The sequence below is a fragment of the Amia ocellicauda genome, chromosome 21, assembly GCF_036373705.1.
Source record: "Amia ocellicauda isolate fAmiCal2 chromosome 21, fAmiCal2.hap1, whole genome shotgun sequence".
Lineage (NCBI taxonomy): Eukaryota > Metazoa > Chordata > Actinopteri > Amiiformes > Amiidae > Amia > Amia ocellicauda.
Window position 1 is genome coordinate 2,312,561 of NC_089870.1, and position 6,266 is coordinate 2,318,826.

Sequence of the window (6,266 nt, forward strand, 5' to 3'; positions counted from 1 at the left end):
GCTCTGTGGGAAATTCCAGTCTTGTTTTAGTATAGTGTCTACAATACCTAAAGCATTTAGCATTCCTTCTGTTTTTTGTTTTTCTTTCCCATCTTTCCAACAGATTTCAAGTTCAGGAGAAAGAGGTAATGTGCTTCCACAGCAGGTCCTGTGATGTTAGGGTTAAAGTGCATTTCCTGCCCACACTGTCTCTATGGTCTGACTTGTGTCTGCCTCTTTCACCCCACAGAGGGCCGGCTTCTCTTCAGTAAGCACTTGTTTCAACGGGGGGCTTTGTAGGGAATAGATGTGGGGTATTTTCTTGTGCTCGATGATCCTATACAACAGTCAGGTTGATGTTCACTTAATAGAAGTATTTACCATCTGCCAGATGTTCTGGTCTGTACTTGTCAATGTATTGCTGATGGTATTGTGAGCAATTTAAATAATTTGAAAAGAATGAGTTGAGCAGGTTTTTTGTACTTGATAAAAAAAATAAAATAAGTTTTTTTATTTTAATGTCTACAATGTGTAGTTCGATCTGTTATCTGACTAACAGTTACAATTACGGTTATCTTTATTGAAAGGAAAAAAATCTAAAGTATACATGGAAATGCATTCAGAAAATAGAAAGTGATGCCTCCTGGGTAGCAATAACTTGCTTTAAAGAGGGACACAGGAGAGAGGAAGAACTAAAATTATACAGACTGCAAACTATTTATGAATCATGCAAATCATGTTTTCCTTGCAGACACATTCCAGAACAATAATGTAATTTACATTAAATAGAAAACAAACAACATCGTTTCATTTCTTTTTAGAGCCTGCATTTGTTTTACTTATTGTTGATGCTGCTTTATAACAACAGAGGCTAAATAATTCTGCAAAAAAAAAATGAAAAAAGCTACGTTTGTGGTCTACTTAGGAAAAGCACTTTACTAAATTAATATAATATTGAGGTAATCATTAACAAGAAGGCTGACCAGCTTTTAGTCTTTGACACTTGCATAAATGTACAGGGAAATTCTTAGTTATAATTTTACTTTTTTGTCACTAATTTTATTATGTGTGTGTGTATAGTTGTAGTGGGAAATAGTGTTACCAGAAAATCTTCCACAAGATGGCAGTATTTTCTCAGGAATAATTTTTGGTGCACACTGAAATACATTGAGAAAACAACTTTTTTACATTATCTTTATGTGGATTGTATTGTGAAAGTGTATTTTTCTTAGTATGTTGTCTGTGATAATCCTTTCACTTTGTTTAGTAGAGAATCTGTATTCTCTACTGCTTTTCCACTTGTATGATGACCTTACAAAATGGACAAACATTTTACTAAAAATAGGCACTGAGGAGTTTTTATGATAAATGCACCATTCCGAGTCCTATTTTTAAGTAGTTTATAAATCTGATGTGAAAAATAACAAAAGTAACACCATCTTAAAAGGCTGTGGAAGGTTCCAACACAATACCTAACACTGCATAAGAACATTAGAAGGTCACAAGTTTTGAACAAAGTCAAGTTATCAATTTTCACGGATATGGTATATGAGGCAGGCATAATGGACTCCATACAAACAGAGATCTGAAAGAATATTTTGTGAAAAATATAGTAACAAGGTACTAGGAAAGAGAGAGAGAAAAGCTGACCAGTTATAATTTGGCATCCATCAGTATCATACAGACATAGGTCAGCTAAACCTGCAGGCCACCATTAGAGTTCTTATTTAATATTTGTGTATTTTGTAAATTGGAATCTGTAAAATGTATTTTGAATTGTTATGTTTTAGCTAAGTTGAACTTGTAATGATTTATGCCTTATACTTCTCTGTATTTTTGCACTTATGTTGTAAGTTGCCCTGGATAAGGGCGTCTGCCAAGAAATAAAAATAATAATAATAATACCTTATAATGATAATTCTACCTCAGTGTCATGAAGACCCTGGAGCTCCTCCAATCACACTGTGAAGGGGGAGACAGTAAGCTTCCTGAAGATTTTGTGAGAATATCTGCTGGAAATATATATCTATAGCGTAAGATGGTTTGATTTATATCAGAGAGAGAGAGCACTTGTCTGTCAGTTTTTGAAATGTTCCAAGTAGGCTTGAGTTGTTTACAAGACATCAGTCATAATAAAGTATGAAACAAAGCATCCAAACCTTCCAATAAACAAACAAAATGAATAGACCTGCATAATTTAATTAATATATCCCTTTTAGTTTCTAGCAGTGGTGCATGAGCCAGTGTCAACATTGTGTACATTGCGTGCAGTGGTCTTTTATGTTGTGAAGGCTGATTGAAACCAATACACCACTACAGCACAAAAAGCACAGTCACTCCCTTCTAGGGTGCAGTGTGATTTCCAATGCAAATATTTAACAACCACAGAGCACAGATCAGCTTGACTCCTGGAGTAATTTAACTGTTGGCTATTGACTGTAGCCTGTAGTTCAGTGTCTTGTTTCTGAGAATAGAAAATGACATTACTTAAGTAATTTAAAGCACAGGAATAAATACAAATGCTTACCTTTCTTTCCTATTTTTTACCATTTCAGTTTTCAGAACAAAATATCACACCATTGTAAACTGTACTGATACTGTGCAGCTAACATGCAATTTGTGAAACATGACCACTCGGTGCAAACAGCAGACATATAACATCATAGGGTGGACTTCTGCAGGTTTCCCTACGATGTTATACATGCCAATAAAAGTCATGACTTTTAGGATACTATCATAACTTAGGTAAAGTTTATATAGCTGCTTACAGTTTTAAATGGATTTGGTTTACGTTTGAGTCCTTAAACTTAAATCAAAACAATGGTCCAAAGCAAGAATTTGTGAAATTAATACAGTTTTAACCCAAATGCTCTATTGTAATCTAGCCGTACCACCGTACCAAAGTCATGACACTCCCTCTACTGTCCCAGATACTTCTGTTCAGGCTGCAGCACCAATTTCTTTGAATTCCAGATTTTGAATTCAGTGCTCTATCATGATCCCTGAAGACATATTGATCACCTGCACAGTTGACTGGTGCCTCTCCTTAGGAACCAAAAATAATATGCCCAATTATGGGAAAGAGACAAAAAGGCCCATCTTCTTTAGTTTTGTTTAATGTTATAACATTAATGTTATTATAGCAGAAATATCCTCAGGCTGTTCTGCATTCACAAACATCAAGTTCATCCCTGAAATATTTGGCACAAAAAGAAAACAAATTTGGCATTTGTATGGGCAGCATCCTGGCTTTAAGATGCAGGTGATTGGAGAGACTGTAAACCTCAGACAGAGCACAATCAAAACATCGCTCAGCAACTTCCTGTTGAAGACCCTGACTCGGTGGCAGGCTGAGCAAAATCATTTCAAATTTTCCCCATTCATACTTGTAAAGAACCCCGCAACACAGCTCTGGGGTAATACTAGTAAATACACTATAGGGGTAGGTGGTCCTGTTGCCTTGCCATAGATCTGCTTTTAACATGCTATTATTCTGTAGAATTACGGGTTATGCTTCCAGGGCTGTTGGCAAATTAAAGGAGAGCTAACCGCACAAAAAGCCTGGAGCTCATAGCCCTGCTTTATAGTGCAGAGTAACGGCCTGTCTTAATTAGCAAGTTTAGTCATGCTAGGCAGACCATCACAAGATCACAAACAAGCTGGGGATTGTGAGCTGCATGGCCTGCGCTGATTTACTTGGCCGGCATCCTGAAAATCTTGAGCCCACTCTCATTTAATAAAGCTCTGGATCTAAATTATAAATATAGCAATTTGTGGTAGGATTCATATGAGACACACTCAGCTTTAATAAGTTCCAGTCATTGCCAGTCACTGCCTAATATATAAAGGCAACAATGTGCTAAAATATTCTGTGGATGAAATGGGCAGCTGGGGTGTGTGAGACCACAGCCCACTACCGGCACAAATTCGATATGGTCGGGATCCTGGAAAGGGGGCTTTTGTGTAGGGATTGGTCAAGAATAGTCCATAGCTGCTCAATGAGATGCATTGTCTTGTGATTGGTTAGGTAGGATTCTGATGCCTTGACTCTCTACATCAAGCATGGGAAACCCTGGTCCTGAATGGCCAGGTCTGGAGGTTTTGAAGGTTTCTGTACTGTAGCCAATTTGATTCTAACTTTACTAATTACAAGACTGGCACTTACCAGTCCTATACACAAAAGAACAGGCGTTTAACGTCACACAATCTGTATCAACTTCACGTTAAGCCCAATACATTAAACCACATCAAGCGCATTCAATGTTTAGCGAAACACATGCTTGGGTACAATCGTTTCGCGTTCTGTTGCAGATCTGCAGAATCCACTAACTCAATGACCAAGTCAATGCATGCACGATTATGATTAGACCATGAAACAGCTCCTTGTCCAGCCGCTTCACAAAATTCTGCAACTTTTGTCCATTAGTCCTTGTGCTGAATTTTCGTTTCGTCACATTTTAATCAACTAAAATTAGAAGACATTTTTATTTTTAGTTATCCTTATTTTAACAGTATTTCCTGTCGTTATCATCATAGTTATCGTTACTGAAAATAGGTTGTTGACGAATATTTTTCGTCATAGTTTTCGTTGACGAAATTAACACTGCTCAAAAAACAGAAGACACGGCAGCTCCTCTAGATCCAGGTTTCCCCAGCACCACTCTAAGTGGTGTGGTGTGATCTTTGCCCTGGTCTGTAAAGTTAATGTTATTTGATCATCAGAAGAGAAAAGATTAATAGTAACATACACAGTATTGTACAGTCTGCCGAAATATCTGAAAAACATTCTCTTATTACAGTACCCATGGTAATTTGTAAATGAATACAGATCTGTTCAATGTCCAGCGTAGGCTATGTTTACATGCTGATAAAAACATGTTCTGTTTAGCACTGTAATAATCTAACAAGTGCTGCATTGGATCTTTATATTTTATTGTGGAGATTTTTGCTTAATGATTTAACTCGGTTACAGCCCTGTCTACACTGGTTGCCATAAACTGAAATTGTACCAAGTGGGAGGGAGTGTGTTGTGTTTTAGAGGGAGGGGAAAGACTTTTAACCTCAAAGGGTGATGATTACAAGTTGCATCCTTGGCTTGGCCTCTTATTCATCATGGACGTTTCATACTGAAATCAAATCTTTCAGGGATATTATCTTTTACTGACTGTATTCATTTTTATTTTGTATTAGCTCCTGTCTTTACTAACCCCCCTTGTGAAACAGCAAGAACTGTCCCTAGAAATACGGCTGAAGTTAAAAAAAATAAAAGTAAGAGGGATGGCAATCTTTATGAAACTACACCAAACAATAATTACCCTTTAGGGAAAGTTGGATTTCACTTCAGAAGCTCCAAACTCTTACCAATGCCTATTACAGTTTCTCATATTAGTGCTTACAAAGCTATTCTTACACATAGACCATCTGTAAATGAATATATATATATATACACTCACCTAAAGGATTATTAGGAACACCATACTAATACTGTGTTTGACCCCCTTTCGCCTTCAGAACTGCCTTAATTCTACGTGGCATTGATTCAACAAGGTGCTTAAAGCATTCTTTAGAAATGTTGGCCCATATTGATAGGATAGCATCTTGCAGTTGATGGAGATTTGTGGGATGCACATCCAGGGCACGAAGCTCCCGTTCCACCACATCCCAAAGATGCTCTATTGGGTTGAGATCTGGTGACTGTGGGGGCCAGTTTAGTACAGTGAACTCATTGTCATGTTCAAGAAACCAATTTGAAATGATTCGACCTTTGTGACATGGTGCATTATCCTGCTGGAAGTAGCCATCAGAGGATGGGTACATGGTGGTCATAAAGGGATGGACATGGTCAGAAACAATGCTCAGGTAGGCCGTGGCATTTAAACGATGCCCAATTGGCACTAAGGGGCCTAAAGTGTGCCAAGAAAACATCCCCCACACCATTACACCACCACCACCAGCCTGCACAGTGGTATCAAGGCATGATGGATCCATGTTCTCATTCTGTTTACGCCAAATTCTGACTCTACCATCTGAATGTCTCAACAGAAATCGAGACTCATCAGACCAGGCAACATTTTTCCAGTCTTCAACTGTCCAATTTTGGTGAGCTTGTGCAAATTGTAGCCTCTTTTTCCTATTTGTAGTGGAGATGAGTGGTACCCGGTGGGGTCTTCTGCTGTTGAAGCCCATCCGCCTCAAGGTTGTACGTGTTGTGGCTTCACAAATGCTTTGCTGCATACCTCGGTTGTAACGAGTGGTTATTTCAGTCAAAGTTGCTCTTCTATCAGCTT